General features: G+C 40.8%; 1 long non-coding RNA gene across 1 annotated transcript; it reads left to right on the plus strand.

Annotated features, from left to right (window-relative positions):
- Positions 1–5,301: 5,301 nt before the first annotated feature.
- LOC119489026 lies at positions 5,302–8,941 on the plus strand. The gene is made up of 3 exons (XR_005207077.1): positions 5,302–5,696; positions 7,015–7,173; positions 8,714–8,941. It is a non-coding gene; the product is annotated as an uncharacterized LOC119489026 (long non-coding RNA).
- Positions 8,942–10,662: the final 1,721 nt, after the last annotated feature.

Consider the following 10,662-nt stretch of genomic DNA (forward strand, 5'->3'; position numbering starts at 1 on the left):
ACATGATTTTTTTTTAGATTGCTTGTCTCATGCACTACTGTCAGGATAAAGTGACTGTAAACTAACATGTTTTAATCATATTTACTCCATTTCTACCCACTGCAGCTTTAAAAGTCAACACATTCTCATCCCAACTTGACACCGCTTTGTCACACCCCTTGGCGTCACTTTATTTTCGGCATCAAAACCACTATAGTTAGGTTTAGGAAAGAAATACACGGTTTGGCTTTAAACTACTATGTTTGTACAGTGAAAATGACACTGAATGTTGTGAACATGGGACACGAACGAACAGCTGATTGTTTTCAACCGGACACGAACAACGATCTCCATCCACCTCTCCTCCCTCCCAACCGGTGTGTCTCTTTCGCTCTTTAAATTATGTAACCACCGTCACTCCCGGAGCACTTTCTATGAGCGTTTACTGTTGCCGTTAATAGAACGGCCAGTGCGTTTCATAGCGGCGCTAAAGGGTGACAAAGCCTCAGTATTCAACGCCCTGGGAATGAGAACGGGCTGTAAAAAAGCTGCAAAGAGCTGTAGAGTGTTGATTCTCAGTGAGATTGTCATCACTAACACTTTAACACAATCGACGAAACAAAACTAAATAATTTAATTCGGAAGATCCCCCGCTGTGTACCATTCTGCTTATTGAAGCCATGCTGGTGTTTGAGATTTCCCTGTCGTGGATATGTATTCAAATTGTATTAAAAAACCTTTTGGGTATTTTATTCCTTGTTTACTTTCAGTAAATGCATTAGCTAGTGCTGGATGTAAGGTTTCGGTGTTACAAACTGGATAAAGTGCTGCAGGATCTTTTAGCTATTTCTTTTTATTCATGATGTGAGTTATCAAATCCAGGAATTAAGAAGCCTAGCTCAATAAACAGGTTTGTCAAAGGACTGGGATATATTCTTTATAAGTCATTTACCCCTTCTGCGATACATTTAGTTTGATGATTAATTATATGATATCCTCTACAAAAACATTTTCTCCTGGGCAAAACACAACATAATAAATCTTCATTTTCACTCCGTGTGTTGTCGTCTTAACCTGGACTAACTGGATTCATGTCAGATGTGCAAACCAGAGGCTTCTCATGGTTTACCATCTACTCTGCTTTACATTCACCTGCAGTGGGGTAATGCATGTTAGGAGCTGGTCTAGGATGTGGTAGACAGTTTGATACTGGTGTCATGTCAAGATCCAGACTGCAGATCAATAATCCTCCTAATTCTGCCTCCCCGTCTCCTTCATCTTGTTGGTTACAATCTGACGTTGATGCTGGAATGACATGTCAACATGCACATCTAATATGGTTAAAAAAAAATATTTCGCAACAGCATTGGACAGCATTCTGGGATTGTGAACAACTCCACTGAATGCACATTTGTGTATTTGTGTATGCATTGCACAGGCATGCGAGTCATATGTACTCTGTGAGTATGTGTGAGTGTGTGTGTGTGTGCCTCTGCATGTGCCCTGCCTTCATAAACATTTTGGCCCCCTCTGTTTTTCATCAGAATGTCTGTTTCAGGCCAAGCAGAACGAGAGACACGGGGAGAAAGCAGGAGGGAGAGAAAGGGAGAGACCCTGCTGCATCCCAATCAGCCTGGCTCACTGAGGCAGAACTGTGCCTAAAATACTGGGACTGAGGTGGTCTCAGCTTCGCACTCCCATTTCCAATTTACAGTCACCACAGTCCAATGCAATTCAAATAATAATAACAAATGGTGTAAAACTGGATGGATATACGCGGCGTGCTGAGCTTTTCCAATACACGGCACGACACCCGCACATTAAAGTAGTTAAATCGGGGAATGTGAGGTGGCTGAGTGCAGGTTAAGCTGAGCCAGTCGAGATTTTTATGTAATAATACTGCTGTCATATCAATCTGATCATGAAGAGAGGCTGCCACAGAGAGCCTTATCTCCCTTAATTGATATGCTGGAGATCCGCCCTGTATGCCAAAATAAAATTCTGGTGATACGGAAAGTCAAAGCTTCGCTAGCTAAAAATCTAAACTGCCTTTGGTGGGCCGTAAAGCACAACAATCTCAACGGACAGAAAGTGTATGATAGATGATTCTACATTTAAACCTGCAGTACAGGCAGAATGTTTTTGGCATAATTTGGCAAACATTCCATAATAACCTTTCAGCATATTACAATTCAAGTGTTCTGTGAGAGAACTAGACTGCTGCACCTCCTCATGGCTCTGTTTTCAGGCTAAAAATCTAGTCCGTGATGGGAGACTTTGGCCAATCACAGGTCATTTCAGAGAGAGAGAGCGTTCCTATTGGCTGTTCAACGGAGGCAGCTGTCAATCACGAGGGAGCGCTGATCAAATATGAATTAATATTCTGCTGTTTAGCTGTAAAATGAGAAAGTTTGCTCCGGCTGGTGGGCGGCTGCTTGGTGTTTCCTCAACTGTTCTCAACATGGCAGCCGGGTAACAGACTCATTTTACAGCTAGACAGTACACTACAAGATGTTTCTGAAAACATTTGAGTTGAGTAATAGGCATTAACAGAACATTGATTAATAATTGATCAGCGCTGCCTAGTTTGACCGTTTGATCGGAGTTTGCGAGTGATTGACAGCTGCTCAGAGACAGCAGACTCCAACTTGGCTCTGATTGGTTGTTTTCTTCCAGTCTGTGAAATCTTGCAGATGCCATTAGGAGCACCGGAGGACACAGAGGCACCTTTTTCTTTTCAGATTACCTGTCTCATGCACTACTGTCAGGATATAGTGACCGTTTTATAAAAATAACTTTAATCATATTTGCTACAATTCTACCCACTGCAGCTTTAAGGTTGGGAAAAGATCCTGGTCATGGTAAAAATAAATAAATCCTGTTGGTCTGAGATATAAACTCAAGTATCCCGTGTGAAAGTATAGGCCACACTACATGCCCATCCACCCTGACCTGCACAGTTGTGGACAACCTTCACCTTGCTACATAAAGGACACACTACTTCTTGCACTGGCACTGAACATATCATTCTAAGTGCTGCCGAACTGTCCAATATGAATATAATCCCTAGACTAGACTAATCCCGAGACTAGACTGATAAAGTATCTCCCACAACCAGATTGGTAAACATGTTGTTGTGTGCAGTGATTGACACTTTGTAACACGATTTCTGAGATTAAAACTTCAAACTATTTCTTCTCACCACTATTCCAGGCTGCCACGTGAAGACAGATGTGTAAAAAATTAAATGTGACCTCCACGGTTTGAGTCCTGCTGGGGATGTTATTGATCCATCTTTTATTTTTCTACCTATGTTTTCTATTACCTTCTACTGTCAACTCTCAAATGAAGGCAAAAATACTCTAAAAAGTATTAAAAAGAATGTGTGCCCACAAGCACATGTGGGAATGTTTTCCCAAAAAATGCAGCATGTGCTGCTGAAATTGCATGTGGATGTAATTGGACCCTTATTTGTGCATACATGCTTTGGCGGTTGCAGAAGGAAGTGGCAGTAAATAAGAACTGCTGCAGTGACCTGTGTGCAATAGATTCAGGCTACACTTTGTACCTGAACATGTTCAGCATTACAGCTGGGTCTTATGGAACTCATTTAGAATCGCACACACTGATATTCAACACTACTTCCCTCCGTTGGAGTCAGCTTGTGCTTTCAAATGAACACAGTTGATGTAGTGTCATAGCGACACAATTATCTCAAGGAAACTGGTTAATCCTGTGAAATTGTAGCATGCGCTACACGGTACATTTCTCCTCTCCGCACCTCTCCTCTGTGTCACACACAGAAACAGGCATGTCCACATGCAATTCAAGCGGCAGGCAAATTGAAAACAAATTTCCGTCCAATTTCCACACAATAAAATGGTGGCCGTGGTAATCTGGCCAAACGACGGCGCACAAAGCCAGGATCAATCTGCTCTCTAATCCTATTGTGTTCCGTGTACCTGCTTACAGTGGCTCAGGCTTGTATCCCCATTTCCACTGCATTCACCCTCTATTATTAAGCACCTGTTAGAACAAGTGCATTCACCTGAAAGGAAAGCACTCCAGGCTATTAGACCTTTGCCTACAGGAAAAGTCGGGTTCATGAATGTCTTTATTGAAGTGTAAAAGCCTGGCTTGGGTTTCCAACCTCTCTCAATACAGTACCAATTACTCTCTGCTGTGGGTATTGGATTGTGCTTACTTGCTCCTACTCTTTCTCTATATTTATTTCTATTCCAGTTTTTGTTCCGATTTTTTGGTACCGTTTTACAGTCACTAGGGGCAGATCTGTTTCATACAGTCTAAAAATAGATGCTTTAAATGGGAATCTGAGCTCGCTGTGTATCCCATAGCATCTTCCTCTTCTGGTGTTTTTCTGTGTGTATCTAACCTTCAGGGAACGAACGGGGAAACCATGTGGAGCAAAAAAGATGAATGCGTGTCTCAGAGAAGTAACCGAAGCATATTAGTTGTGCTTTTACCCCCCCAAAACTAGACTTTTCAAAGAACTTTAGCTGCTTCCTTTCTCACTGTCTAGTAGTAACCCACGTTGATAAGGATAGGGGGTAGATGAGGACAATTAGCTGCTTAGGACCAAATGATGCTTCAAACCATCGTTTCAGCACAGGGGATCTTTCTGTCATCTTTTGTTTGATCGTTTTCATGAACCCGGAGGAGTTGCTTTGTATCACAGTTTCTACTACTTTCATCCTTTTTTTTCTATTTTTGTAACTTTTGATTGAAAAAAATATATATTTCAAAGCAAAAAACAAAAGAACTGCATCTATACTTCTAAGTAGATAAGGTGATCACCTGACTGTCAAATCAGCGGAGAACCTTGATCTTAAAGTGCTTCTCTGTCCTAATCGACATTTATCATTTGTGTCATTCTGGGGACTCATTGGTGTAATCATTTACTCACCAATAAGCTACAATAATGAAATTCTTAAAGGGGAACTATTATGCTATTGTGCTTTTCCCCTTTCCTTTAGTGTGTTATATAGTTTTTCGTCCATGTAAAAGGACGTTACAAGTTACAAGTCCACACCCCCACAGAAACACTGCTCCTGAACAGCCTGAAACGCCTTGCTTGAAGTCCTGCCATTTCTTCCGTAACATGGTGATGTCACCAAGTAACACATCTGCGTAATACCTGGCCTAGCGCCTAGTTTGGCACACCCTCAAACAAAGCTAGTTAGAATTGGAGCTGGAACGGAGTCTGAAGAGTTTGGTTCACTTGACAAATCACAACAGAGTGGGTCAGCTGACCAATCAGAACAGACTGGGTTTTTCAGGAGGGTGGGGCAGGAGCTCAAACAGAGTGTTTCAGATGGAGGGTGAAAAGAGGTGCTACGACATAACCAGTATGAGAAAAATAAAGCTTTTTTTGAACATTAAAGCATCTAAACATGTTCTAGTAGAAACCCATAATACAAGTATAGCACCTGAAAAATGAGCATAGGTCCTCTTTAAATAATGTTCTTATCCTTGAAGGACTATGTGTGATTTGCTTCACGTGCGACAGCATCAAGAATCGAAGTGTTAACCTCATCCACGCAGAGCGGGCAAATTAAATCGGGGCACGTCTAGCGTGGCTGCTGCAGCAGCAACTCCTCATCATCGATCCGTCTGGCAGGCTGTTTGCCAATGACACGCACAGCGCTTTCACAGAAGTCATAAACAAACAAGTATTCACCACCCTACATAGCAGAACAGTAAGTAACACCCCTGCAAACTCCTGCTTTCTCCCTGCTATCTGTCTCTTTTCCTTCCTAGTGCTATCAAACCTATTTCTCAGTGTGCGACTCTGTCCTCTGAAGTGGTACAGGAGCTTCAGCAGCCGCCTGGCATAGGTGAGACCGGCGCTGACGCAGCTGGGAACAGCAGGTATGGTGCCCAACCAATGTGTCGGCCCTGATAATGCTGCGTCAGGCAGTGCTAAGCCGTGCTCAGCGAGGCTGCCAGTGCTCTAACTGGCTGGCTTGCTTCAGCTTGTTGTTGTGTGCCTTGTGAGATTTCTTCCTGCTGAGGGGGAGAGGGTTCAGATTATGTTGATTAAAAAAACAAAATGTATTTGCACTGAATCAGTTGCATCACTTTCTGTTGATTACTACATTACTAGCGTGGATTGTGGAGGAAAAATGAACTGTTCAAAAATTGGATTGTGATTGTTCGTTCATTTTATTTATTCATTGTACACAGAAATAATATTTTCCAGCACGATGCCAGCGGCTTCATTCAGGAGGCAATGTTTACGATTGTTTCTGTCCCCAAAATTTATACGGATGACAAACAAACACAGATCTCATCAGTGTTAATCAATTTGGCCATTCCCCAGTGAACTGAGATAATCTGTCAGGCATGGTGCGATGTGTATCTCAAGTTATTATGGGATGAACCGTCTGATAGACGGGATCCATTCTACTCTCTAAGAGATCATTTGACTGCATTTTAAAAACCTTCCTTATGTTCCAAAGGACTTATTGAACAAATAAGAAGAAAACAGCAGTTGATCCCATAACTCTCGAAGGATGTTAATTATTGCTTATTAAAGTCAAACAGTGACCCCACTTATAATTCAGGGGGCACAAACAGAAATGCTGTTTTTTTTAATTGGAATAAGCAAGGCAATATGAATCCATTGTAAGTAAACTTATTTATACTAAATGGAGATGCAAAAAAGGAAAAAAAAGAGAAGATTTGTCTAATCTAAATTCCAAAGGCAATATCACCAGTAAGATCCCATCGACAACTATGCAATAATGATGCAACTGAATGTCTTCTACTACTCTTTACTACAGCGAGGACTGTAGATTTGATGACGATATTATTCATGATACTATAGATAGATAGATAGATAGATAGAGATAATATATGTTTTGGCTATTACTGTTTACATGATGACTATTTACTGGGAGGTTAACTTAAAAACACTCCCTATTTCCATATAGCCTTGTTACAAAAAATAAAAAATACAAATAAATAAATCTCCCCAAAACTTCTAAATAGTAATAAACACAATGAATATTGCAGGCTTGTTGGTGTAATTGCTCAAGTACAACCACCAGGTGGCCTCGAACAGCCAGAGCTCTCACCTGTGGTGCAGGTCACTCTAACTTGACTAAGAGGCCTGCTGGGTTCTCCCAAAGCCTCATCTTCACTTCCTACCAGCCTGGACTCTACTGTTGAAACGTAAGTAAACTGTTACACTGTTGAACTGTTAAACCTGTTAGATCTGTAGGCTACCTGTAGTTTGCAGACCACGTTCAGATTTATTTATATTTGTTTGTAAATCTATGTGGAAATGTGTGTTTATCAGGCACTGGACTCGATCCTTTATTATTTTTATCATTATTATTATCAACCACACAATATATGTTTGTTAACAGATCCTTCATTGCACAACATGAGATTTATAGCCTACAATCTAGCGTTAAATATCACAATTACACAGATGAGACTTTCTGCAACACGTGGTGTTTGCTGTCAAAACTAAAAGCCAATCAGCTCTTTGATCAGGCGACAGGACAGCCAGGCGTTTCCCATCATGCCCTGGGTCTTGCAGTCGTCGGAGAGCAACTGCGGCGTCTGGCTCTAAAAACTGCGACCGCCTCGATCTTGTGAGGTTATCGTTGCCCACGTGTGCATGACGTCAGAGCAAGTCGGGATCAAGTCGGACACAAATCTAACCGGAATGCATAGTACGGCGATCACCGGTGATCGATTCTGCGCAGGCCTGGCTCATCTTGAACGAGCCTGCTGTAGACTGATGAGAAAATTATCCCGGATCTTTTGAACACAACTTGCTTGTATATTTACAAAGGTTACATTTGTACGACTCTATTGTTTATATAGGCCTACTTAGTAATAATATATAGTTTGTACTTCATACAGTTGGCTTACGGATTCTGAAAGCTGAAGAGCTGTCATGAAGAGCAGTCATGTTTTCAAAACAATGTAACATGCATATTTTCTAAAGACCATCTTCCAGAAATAAAACAAAATAAATAAAACCAGAAATAAACTCAACCAATGTTCTTGTTAGCAGCTTGGACATATTAATAATCCGCAGTGTGGTGAAACATAGCATCTGAGTGAGATGTCCACTATTCAAACAGGCTTATTCTTTACTGATGGATTTATTCCAAGAAGTGTATTTTTTAGTCAGTGAGACAAATCAGGTATTTCATATTTGTTGACTCCCTCTCATTGTGTTAGTCATGTCACTTTTTACATATTTATGTCATAATTGACAGTAAAAACATGCTGCACCATCCAAGTATGAGCCTGCATGGCTCATGGTAAGCATTTATTTGGGCCTAAATGTAGAAATAGAAATGACTGTCACTCTCCTGGCAGTGTATATACATAATTTATTTTAATGTTAAACTGCCCTTGAAGATAATGTCCCCTCTTTAGATAAAGTCTGTGTCTGGGGGGCTATTTCCAGCTCTTGTCCCCAAGCAAACCCACTGTAGAAATTTACATTTTAGGTATTTAACAGAGGCTCTTATCCTGTGAAACTTGTGATGAGAGCGCAGAGAGTGGGTTCAGAAAATTGCCAGGGGATACTTCATCAAGATACTTGACTGTTACAGAGAAAATGAACGAGGCCTTTACTGCCCCCTGGTACAAAACAAACTTAGTCTATCTGTGAGGAGTTAGGTGGTGTTAGAGGTCATAAGGCTGCCAATGAGTTCCAATTAAAAATGCAGACATGTTTCTATTACAGGACAGTTTATCACCTCACTCCCAGCTGTACGTAAGCCCACATTTACGCTTTCATACACAGACAACTCCCTTGAAGTAGGATTCCCCGCTGAGTAACAAAGACAGAAGGAAGTCCTTCAGAAGGTTTGAGAGAAACAGTGGAGGCAGAGTTCAAGAAAACAGGAAGCTAAGGAGAGTGCAAAGTTGCTCTGCACCAAAACATTAAAAAAACACCTACAGCCCCAACAGGACGAAGGGGATTTCAGTCTGGGTCTGAATGTAAACAAGCTACCGTAACCTTTGACCTCTCCACACTCATCCTATTCGTGACTATGAACACGTTCAGCAGTGGTGTAAGAGGAGAGCACTTGAGAGAGGGGTTAAAGCTTTATGTTTGGACAGTGTGTTGCAAACAGAGTGTGAGACGCTACAGTATTTCACCCTGAAAATACGCAGGAACACTTAGAGGCCGTGTCCTGCCAATTTCTTTCCATGACTCACACAAGGAAGGCACATGAAAGATGTTACTGCTGCCTGATAAGTTGACTGCTTGCCCACATGTTTTTTGAGTTAGCAAGGGTATAAGTTTGTGTTTTATGCTGTTAGTACAACATGACTGTGAGATGCCAGTGATGGCAGACTGACATCGTGTGATGACCGAGCTAATTGTGTGATGATGGGACCTCTTAAGCTGCGGCTAATGGCCAGTTTAAGTGTCGTTCATCAAATAGTAAGCATGCCATACTACTACTACTATTGCCTGCTGCTCCAAAAACTTTGCAGCAAAGCCTCACTGGTTAGCCTCGAAAGTTTAGTCTGTGCCTCTCCAAGTCTAAGGGGGATTACAACACATGGAAAAGTAGGGTAGTATGGCAGTTATGCAATTGTACAGTTAGTCATAACCATTAAAGAAAAGTCAGTTTGTAGCAGTTATTTAATCAAGTCAATTATCTAGTCATCCCCTAATCTATTAGTCTGTCTGTTTGTATTAGTCAGTTTCCATTACTATACTTCCAGTTATCAATCCAGAGGTTTTCCCCTTGAAGAGAAATAGTGTACATTACACAATAAAGGATGAAAGATAGAAAGTGGTTACAAATGCTAAAAGTAATGATTTCATTAAAACACCTGCTGTGTGTTCAAATGCCTATACCACCATACTGCTGTATTTAGTATGCCATAAAAAGATTTAGTATGTCCCAATACATAGTATGTCAAATGCAGTCTGCAAAAAAATACCAGGATGTCCTACTACATCCGTTCGCATTTTGCAGTATGCAAGCCAGCATGCTTTTCTGGCTATTCTGACCCACAATCCTCTGCGTATATGAGCAAGAGTGTCAAATTTCAAGGCGTAATATTATGACAAAGTAGTATGTCGTCTGCATACTGAATGCAACAGTTTGTAAGGGCAGTTGCAGTATGTACTAGAAGTAAAAAGTAAAAGTATGCAATTTTAAACGTAGCACTACCTTTTAGTTAAATCCTCCTTAGATTGAACTCCCATGTATTTTCCCCATGATTCATTTATATTATCTGATTTCTTACTTTCACTTCTCACCATGACTGGTGGTCTAAATTTGTGGGGATGAGACTTTTCTGTCTGTTACTTTGTGATTCAAAATAATATTACCATTTTTTTAATTTAGCTTTATCATTAGAACATAATATATATATAAAGGGGACATGTTTAATGGCTGCTTCTCAAAGCATCATTATAGCATTTGAAATGTTAGTGAGTAAACGCAGCCCACAGCATGTGATTTAGAAATGCTGAGGGACGCCTGTGTACCATAAACATGGTCATGTGAAAGAGGGTCTTTGTGTTCTCTCCCTCTCCTTTTCTTATTCCCTGGGCCAAACAAAGGCCATGTGGTACTTTACTGTACTGATATAATTGATTTCAAGTGGGGAATTTACTTTAGGTGAGCTGCATTTAGGTGCTCACAAAAAAAAAAAAAAGATGATTAA

Source organism: Sebastes umbrosus, chromosome 5 (assembly GCF_015220745.1).
Source record: "Sebastes umbrosus isolate fSebUmb1 chromosome 5, fSebUmb1.pri, whole genome shotgun sequence".
Lineage (NCBI taxonomy): Eukaryota > Metazoa > Chordata > Actinopteri > Perciformes > Sebastidae > Sebastes > Sebastes umbrosus.